The sequence below is a fragment of the Vigna radiata genome, unplaced genomic scaffold, assembly GCF_000741045.1.
Source record: "Vigna radiata var. radiata cultivar VC1973A unplaced genomic scaffold, Vradiata_ver6 scaffold_258, whole genome shotgun sequence".
Lineage (NCBI taxonomy): Eukaryota > Viridiplantae > Streptophyta > Magnoliopsida > Fabales > Fabaceae > Vigna > Vigna radiata.
The window spans coordinates 70,900-80,888 of NW_014544143.1; the positions used below are offsets into that span (position 1 = coordinate 70,900).

Sequence of the window (9,989 nt, forward strand, 5' to 3'; positions counted from 1 at the left end):
TGTTGACCTTGGGAATGAAAAGAGAAAAAGCTTATTAATTTTGATAGAAAGAAATGTAGTACGGTGACAGGGAGTAGTCTTGTCACATTTTGCAATGAAGAGAGCTGCACCTAAATTTTAGTGTGAATGAAGAATTCATTAGGAGTTGGTGTGCAGGGATATTCAAGTCGTGGCAGAGCGAGGCACAGTCCAGCCACATGCTTAGTTTTTTTTTATCTTTGAATTTTTATTTTTTTTTTATGAAAAAAGGTGCAGCGTGAAGAGGTAGGGGGCAACTATCACTTCAAATGCACTCCGTTTTTGCTTGCTTGAATTTAGAGAATGAGACATTACTTTTTTTTGCTGGATTATGATGGTGATTAATTTTATTTTGGAAGAGGTGTACTTAGGTCATGGTTAGCAATAGAAAAAGGTTTATGTTTTCTATTTATTTTGCCTTAGAATATTTTACATTATAGGTTGAGTTATTTCTCATCTTTTTGATTTAGCATTGCATTTTAATGGCTTTAATTGTGGTTAAATATTTGTTTGCTCTAGTATTGGGTTTAGCCTTTTCACTCTCTTTAATGCTTTCTATCATGTTCGAATGTGTTTAATTTTTATTTTTAATTTCGTCAGTTGCATTCACAAACAAAACTTTTCACCAAAACCCCCCACTTTGTGTTAGACCTGATTCTCGAACCACAGTTTGGTCCTTGAGAGATGACCTAGGAGTCACTTCCTAGTACTATACTGCATTCCTAATTGCAAACAAATTTGTATGGGCCGCGACACCCATCAAATTTTGTCGTCGTTGCCGGGGACCAACGGTTCGGTTTTAGGTCTTTTGCTGTGTTAGTGTGTGTTGTGTCTTGTCTTGTGTTGTGAGTGTGATGTTCTGTTTTGTGTGTTCTTCATTGTGTGCTGCATTCAAGTAGCTTAGGTTGCATATTTTCAGTGGATTCTTCTTTTCCCCCTTCTTTCCCATGTCTACCTGTTTTGGCTATGTGGATACTGTTTCTTCTTCTTATGCCTACGACTATGATTCTCCTCCTGCATCTAACTATGATATTGCTTCTCATGCATATTCTGCTGATTTTTATGTCGAGAACAATATGATTCATCCTTCCATTCTTGAGAGTGCTCTTTGGGAGCCGGTTCCACTTTATTAGGTTGATGTTCATTGCGTTCTCACCTATGGACTTATAGATTTGCTGCCTAGGTTTTATGGTTCTGCAGGTGAATGCCCACACAGACATTTGAAGGAGTTCTACACCATTTGCTCTTGAAAGAAACCTCCTCATGTCCCTGATGATCGCATTTTCTTAAAGGCATTTCTGCATTCATTAGAAGAAGCAGCATGGGAGTGGCTTATTCATCTTCCACCAGAATTCAGGGCCAATTGGGAAGATCTTAAGCATTTGTTTTTGGATAGATTCTCCCTTACTCAGCATCATTTTGATTCATATATCAACGATCCTGGATGGAATGATCCTGACCTGGGATGGTATGGTACTTCACAGCTTCAATATTAAGAACCATCATTCCAAAGTACTTGTGTGCCTCCACCTGTCCAGCAACAACAGCAGTTGCAGCTTCATGAGCCTGCCCAAGCAACTCCTCATCCTCCCACTACTTCTAAGCCTACATTGAAGGAGTTATTGGAGCAGATGACTATTCAGAACATTCAGTTCCAGCAAGTGAATATGGAGTTTCAGCAAGAGACCAGAGCTTCCTTTCAGAGTTTGACTGATCAGATGGGGCAGATGGCCACTCAACTCATTGAGGAACAGTCTTATGTTTCAGAGGAATCACCATTTCAGACTGCTCAGCTTCCAGACGATGTTTATGCCATCCACATAGGAGATGGGGAGTAGAGTCATGAGCTTACTATTGCACCATCTACTTTCCCACCCTCCTATGTCCCCACTCTTGCATCTGAAGAGACTGATGAAGAATTGGAAGACCAGGCAGATATGAGCAACACTTCTGAGATAGGTAGACCAGCTTCACCTTTCACCACTCTACCAATCTTCAGGGAAGTGGAGGTAAACATACATTTGATTGATTCTGTTGTTGATGATTATGTTGCTGATAGGTATGTTGATGATTATATTCTTGATGAGCATGCTTTTAATTCTCCCTCCTTGCATGATGAGAATCACCTTTTGCTATCACATCTGAATGTTTGTTCTCCATGCACTGAACATGAATCTGAGTCTGCTGTTGATATTGTTTCTACATTTGAGATTGATTCATGTTCTGAGGGTATATCTGACGTTCAGCCTCTTACACTGGGATTGGGTGTTATACCCTTGCATGTTACTTCTGTGGAGCCACAATACACTAACCATGTTGCAGGAGGTACACATGCATTTGATCAACACACACCCGCAGTGGAGAACAAGGGTGCTAACATTCACAAAAGCTTCAACACCAGTTGGCACCAGCTGAACCTGCTCATCAACAATCATTGCTTCTTAGATCCAACTGTGGAGGACATCTCCCTGCTTGATCAAATCTGGAGGATGAAGCAGTTCTTCCTCAAGACTTCCTTGCTGAATCCGGTGGTGGAAGAGATCTCCCTGAAAGTCCAAAATTGGCAACTGCCACCATGATCAGGGGAGTTTTCTCTCCCTTCTTCTCCTCCTTTCACGCTTTTATTGCACTTGTCCATGATCTGTTGATTGTTCTGATTTCTGATCTGATGCTTGAGACACATTGAGGACACTGTGTAGTTCAAGTGTGGTCTATTGGGGGAGATTCTGAATTTTCTTTGTTAGTTTTTGTTTTCTGCGTTAAATTTTTTCTTTTCTAGGTAGTTTTTGTTGTGTCTTGTGTACATTTTTGCATGTTTCTCTTGATTTCTGGACTTTGTTTAGGTTGTCAGTTTTTCCTTCACTTCATTGAAACTCTGATTTGTTGGATATCCTTGCTTTTCTCTGCTTGGAAGATGATTATTATGTTTGAGAGGTTGAATTGATTGTGACAAAATTACCCTGTGTGAGAATTTAAGCCACTTGATATTCTTTCTTGTGTGTGATATTTCTCTTGATTGCTTGCACATATGCCTTGGCTTGACTCTTGTTGATGATTCTTGATTGATATGCATGTTTGGAAGTGATAAAGGCAGCTTTGTTGATTGAGCCCTTCTAGCCAAATGAGCCTACCCTGTTTTGATCCATTGATGACCCCTTTTGAGCCTATGCTTTCCCCATTTCTTTGTTTTGAAGCTTATACACTAGCCCTAAGTGAAAAACCATGTTTACCTTAACCTTAGGGAATTTTGGAGCTTTGGAATTGTTTTGGGAATAAGTGTGGTCTCCTGGGAGATTATGATGAATTGGCTCGATTGGTTCCTCTCTCTTGTTTGTGTTTTTGTAAATACATGGTGTATCTTGTCTCTTAGAGTTATGTCCAATATTGAGAGAAAAGAAAAGAGACAAGATGGAAAAAAAAAGAGAAAAAAAAATACAGAAAAATAAGAAAAATTAAAAAATTGTGTGAATAATGGAGTCAAGAAGAGGGTTGAATTAGAGGGTTTTGGGTGTGATTTAACTGTGTTTTCACTTATCTCCCATTGCTCCTCTATTTCTTTTGGTTTGTAGCTTTTCATCCATATTTTATCCTCCCTTGTCCTTGGCCCCATTACATCCATAAAAGACCTTTTGATTTGAACATGCATATGTGTTTGAGTGTTGATATTAGAGGTCTGCCAAGTCTGTTGTTGCTTGCTTTCTTGAGTGCATTGAGTTGACATTGTTTACCTTAGACACTCGAGAGAAACACTGATAATGTGCATCTGTGAGGTTTTGTTGCTTTTGATTCACCTCTTGAATTGATTGATCATTTTGCCATGTCTTGAATTGCTTGGATGATTTTTCTGAGTATCTGTTTTCTCTGATTCTGTGTGGATATTGTCGACTACTTCTCCTTGTCCAGATTTCTTCAGGACTTTAATTCTATCTGCTGAGTCTATGTCAATTTCCTTATGTCCGTTGAACTGTTCCCTGTTTTGCATCTTGATTTTGCCCAGGAGTGCAAAAGACTAAGTGTGGTCTATTTTGATGAGTCAATATTTTATTGATTTCACTTAGTTTATTGTGCTAGAATTAATCAGGGAATTGTGTTTATGTGTTCAGTATTTTCCCATTTTTCCTAATTATGCTTAATTTGACCGAAAATTCTAATTTTCATTAATTTGAATTTTCTGAGCTAATTATTTGCATTATTATTTGCAGGGGAAATTTTGGAGATACAATTTGGAGCATTGGGAAGGAGACCAAATAAATTCAAGACTCTCTGAATAGAGATTTTAAATTTACTTATATTGTAATTTAATTGTTTAAACTTTTTGGACAATCTTTTACAAATTGGACCATTGTTAAAAATTTATGATAGGCCCAAAGTTGTAGGACACTTATCACCCTAGGGTTTTAGGATGGACCCCACCCATTTTAAGACACACAACCCTAGAGAGGGAACATTCCCTTTTTTCAGCCGTCGTTATTTTTGGGATTCACTCTCGGCAGGTTGGGAGAGGGCTGTCACACTTGGCTTTGAAAGTGGTTGGAAGAAGTTTTTGTGGAAAACAATGTTTATGTTTTTAGATGGTGGTTGAATAAAAGAAGTTTTTTTTTTTTTAGCTGGAACCTTTTCTTTGCTTGCCGAAAACGCACTTGTATGCTGGTTATATTTTGTGGCATGGAAGAATCATAGTTTGGCCCTTCATTTTGGTTCTTTTGTGCATTTTTAAGTGAAGATTTATATTGTTTTTTTGTGGTGGAATGGGATAAAGGAATCCATCCAGCGTCACACACCCTTTTCTTTTTTTTCTTTTTTTTTTCTTTTACTTTGCAAGTTCTGGAGAAGCATCCTTTGCTATTTCATTTTAGGTTTGCACGCACCTTTTAATTGAAGCAAGAAGAGTCAGCAATGCATTGTTTGGTATCACATTACAGCCACGGTTCATATTTCATTTTCTCATTCTTTTCGGAAACTGAAACGCTGATGCAGCATGGAGGGCACATTCTCATTTTTATTTTCATTTGCATTGCAATCAATTTTTTTTAGAATGGAGTAATTTATTTTGCTTTTATTTTGTTGACCTTGGGAATGCAAAGAGAAAAAGCTTATTAATTTTGATAGAAAGAAATGTAGTACGGTGACAGGGAGTAGTCTTGTCACATTTTGCAAGGAAGAGAGTTGCACCTAAATTTTAGTGTGAATGAAGAATTCATTAGGAGTTGGTGTGCAGGGATATTCAAGTCCTGGCAGAGGGAGGCACGGTCCAGCCACATGCTTAGTTTTTTTTTTATCTTTGAATTTTTATTTTTTTTTTAATGAAAAAAGGTGCAGCGTGAAGAGGTTGGGGGCAACTATCACTTCAAATGCACTCTGTTTTTGCTTACTTGAATTTAGAGAATGAGACATTACTTTTTTTTTTGCTGGATTATGATGGTGATTAATTTTATTTTGCAGGAGGTGTACTTAGGTCACGGTTAGCAATAGAAAAAGGTTTATGTTTTCTATTTATTTTGCCTTAGAATATTTTACATTATAGGTTGAGTTGTTTCTAATCTTTTTGATTTAGCATTGCATTTTAATGGCTTTAATTGTGGTTAGATATTTTTTTGCTCTAGTATTGGGTTTAGCGTTTTCACTCTCTTTAATGTTTTCTATCATGTTCGAATGTGTTTAATTTTTATTTTTAATTTCGTCAGTTGCATTCATAAACAAAACTTTTCACCAAAACCCCCCACTTTGTGTTAGACCTGATTCTCGAACCACAGTTTGGTCCTTGAGAGACGACCTAGGAGTCACTTCCTAGTACTATACTGCACTCCTAAATGCAATCAAATTTGTATGGGCCGCGACACCCATCAGTGGTCTTATTCATTTTATATTTTGTTCTCTTGATTGTAATCTGTAAAAATTTTTTTAATGGAACTGTTAATCACTCTTTACAGTGATTAACGACTGGACCTAGATTCTGTTGAATCGAACCTGTATAAAAATACTTTTGTGATTTTTCTATTCCCTACACTCATTTTATTTTACGCATATTAACTGTTTGATAAATTCTCTGAAAGAAATTTTTTTTTTCGAAAAAGGACCAATTTCGTTTTAACTGTGACCGAACACGCTTTCCGCTTACTATAAGTTTTATTCCGCTGCTTAATACTCTTCGAAAAATACCCCCTCCGATACCAACAGATCATTCTTTGAAGTGGTTTTGAAGGAGAATTCTGTTGTGCTTACTGGTTGATCATACTCTGCACATTGCGGTGCTTGCTTGCTGATCAAGATTTCTCTCAATCTTTGTAAAGATTGTGGTTGTTGTACCTGTTGTGATTACAGGGGGTGCCTCGTGGAGTCTGGAAACTTTGAGGATTGTTCAAAGTTGGTTGAAGATTGCAGAAGAGAGGATATCTTGTTGCAGATCTTTGTTGTCTGTATTTCCTATATTTTGGTTAGAGGGTTAGAGAGGTGATTTATATTTTTTACGTGGAGGTCTCTATAAAAGCCTTGTTGTAAAAACCTTGACCATTATAGTGAATTTGCTTCCTGAGATTGAAAGGACACTAGATGTAAGCATTGAGGCTGAACCAGTATAAAAACCTGGGTTTGAATTCTCTATCCCTACTTTTTTACATTCAGTCAACTCTGTAATTTACGTAGTCTACTTTGATATTCCGCTGCACTTAAATTTCTATTACTTGCGATTCAAGAAATTGTGTAAAGGTTTCTACTTTGTGAAAAAGATTTTAAAAAGACTCTGATTTTGAAACCTCACCAATTTATCCCCCCCCCCCTCCCCTCTTGGTGTTGAAACGAAAGCTACCTGTTTTCCAACAAGGGAAAGTTGGGAAAAAGAAAGAGAGTTTGTGCTTAAATGATAAATTCATAAATATCTCTCTTAACTCAAGGAATTTTTCTTATCAGAAAAACCAATTTCCTTCTTAGCCCAACCAAGCTACAAGCCATGAAAAACCCTTGTGGTGATAACTTGCTTGTGAGTATGTTTGATTGTGACTAAATGAAAGGCAAAATTAATTTGTGTGACATTGTGATAGCAGAGTGAAAGACATCAACACCTCACTACACACCTTTGAGCTGAGTGAGACACTTTTGAGTGCTTGAGTGATACACTTTTGGGTGCTTTAGTGCAACACCTTCCTTGGTGAGGAGTAGTTCTTTGAATTTCTGATTGCATCTTTGCTTGGCTGATTGATCATTCTTAAGGATAACATCTGCTGAAAGTGTATGAGCACCACATGGATTTTGATTGAATTAAGGCATCTGCAAATCTTGATTGAGATCTTTATGCTGAATTGATAAAAGTGACTTCTTGTCTTGGAAAGAAAAGTTTTTGCTTAAGGACAAGCAAAGTTCTAAGTTTGGGGTTGTGATAACAGTTTAAAACAATGTTATTTGTGATGTGATTTTGATACTGAAAGCACCCTTTTTCACATAGAAACTTGCTTGGACTCATGTTTTTTCATTAAATTGGGTGAATGAGAGAGTGAGGTTGATTTCAATGATTTTCTGATTAATTCCCCTTGTTTTGACAGATATTTAAGTAATACTAGAAGCAGAAATGAAGAGCCAAGAACATGGAGCTCAAAAGGGCCTAAAAAGCACTAGAAGGAGGGACAACACCAAGCCCGGGCGCCCTGAATGGAAGCTTGAGCGAGGAAAATCGAGGTCCACCATCTGAGCACCCTCCTTGGCCGCCTGGGCGGCAGGGTCTCAAACCTTGGGCGTCCAACTCGAAGCCCGGGCCTTACATGAGGTGTTCTCACTGCCCAAGCGCCCTAAGTGGGGCGTCTGAGCGTCGGCTTTTCGTGGTCAGGCCCTCTTTCAGCTCTGTTTTGACTTTATTGGACCGGGCCCTGCTTTTGCTCGTTTCTGACACTATTTAAAGGACCCTGGGGCTCTAGGTTTTGTATCACTGGCAGAGAGCAGCATAGCAGTACACTCTTTTCCAGTTGCTTAGGCTTTCTTTCTCATTCTCTTCCATTGTGTTGGAAAACAGGTACGCTTCGTTTTTACACCAAGAGGGGGGGTGAATTGGTGTTATTTCCAAAAGGTTTAAACCTCTTTTTGGTCCCTAAGTTATAAGCTGGTGTTCAGTTTAGTCCCCGTTTTTAAAAATGTCAACCTTTGGTCCTTAAGTTATAAAAAATGTTTCAAATCAATTCCTCCCGTTAAATATCCACTAACAGAGTTAACTTTTTTTTCTCTCTCTTCTGCTCTTCTGAAATTATCTTAACACTAACAACTTTTTTCTTCTCTCTCTTCATTTTTTTATTTCTCTTCAATACCATCCCAAAGCCTCCCCAGGACCTCATGATTCTGATTACGGTATCAAACATAAATTGGTACTATTATTATTTCACTTCGTTACAAATCTTATGAAATATCAACAACTGCTATTATTGTTGTTCATCATGCAGCTTTTAGGGAGTTTACGAAATTAATGAAGAAGCAGAAAATCAAGAAATTTGAACCCAAACTATCTACAGTATCTGATGCATAACCATTGAAGATAATTGTTGCGACAAAAATTACTTAGAACAGAGAATTATACTTGGAATGAAAACAAAATTTAAATACGCTAGAGACAAATATTTGAAACTTAAAATTATCTGACATGATTAAGTATACAAGAGTGTGTCACTGGAAGAATTCACCAACTCCAGATTCTAAGATGCACACATAAAAACTTTCACAGACTGAAGAACACACAAACCCTGAAGGCAAAAAAAAAAACGAGGTTTAAAACTAAGCCCTTTCGCCTCTGACTCTTCGAGCAAATTGAATGTCCTTAGGCAAGTTGAATGCCCTTTCGCCTCTGTTCCCCACCACCCAAATGAACGATTGCTCAGAGGCTTCCAGGCCGTAAGCAATCTCCATCAGTTGCTTAGGGGGCAACCGAGTCAGGCTTCCAAAGCTGGCGTAGAGAACAGAACTGGGTTTCTTAGAGTTTAACCAATTCAGGCAATTTTGTCGTCGATGGTGGGTGGCTTCCCTCTTTTGGTTTTATCCTCTTTAGTTCTGTTGCAAGAGGACACTAGTCCTACAAACCATGCTTTATTTTTCCACTTGCTTTTTATTAGATCAGCATAAGCTGGTTCCAAGTCATAGAAACTGTTGATAAGAGTGCTGAAAATCTTCTCCTCTAATTGCTTCATGCCCCTCCCTTTCAGGAATCTCAGATGGGTTTCCCAGAAAAGGAGGAAGTTGAGACATCATCATTTCGATTCTGTCGGGAATATTAGGAATGAGGAAAGGCTCTGAGTTTGAACTCACACTCTCAAAAACGACATGTTTGAAGTTCTCCTAGACGCAAAGAGCGAAGCACCCGATGCCGTTGAAGAGGACTCTGGGGATTCCGAGCTCGTAATCGACATTGCCAGCCTAACGATGGAACATGTTGACGACGATGCAATGTGGGTGGCGTTGGAGGAGCAGCTGGCACAATGGTTCGAGGAGGGTAGAGGTGTCCAGGAAGGGACCGACAGAGATGTCTGACTATGGTACATCGGCGGAGAGAGTGTGAATGGAGATGGGAAAACCTAATTTTTGGTCGCGTGTGATGGATTTTTGAAAGAGAGGGGTGGTTGACGGTGTGGCTAGAATGGTTCATGAGGCTCCGTAAGGAGGAGCAGGTGGTGGTGCTGGAGGAGGGTTTGGTGGTGGTGATTTTTGAGTGAGGAGAGAGAGAAATATATATTTAAACATAAAAGGGAGAAATAGAGAAATTCAGAGAGAGAGAAAAACCTATAAGTGTTCAGAGAATTTCAGAAGAGCAGAAGAAAGAGAAAGAAAAAGTTAACTCCGTTAGTGGATATTTAACGGCAGGGACTGTTTTGAAACATTTTTTATAACTTAGGGACCAAAGGTTGACATTTTTAAAAACGATGACTAAACTGAACACCAGCTTATAACATAGGGACCAAAAAGAAGTTTAAACCTTTCAAAAACAAAATCTTTTCGCAATTTTT

General features: G+C 38.4%; 1 pseudogene; it reads right to left on the minus strand.

Moving 5' to 3' along the window:
- Positions 1–8,766: 8,766 nt before the first annotated feature.
- On the minus strand, positions 8,767–9,747 carry LOC106755404 (annotated as a pseudogene).
- Positions 9,748–9,989: the final 242 nt, after the last annotated feature.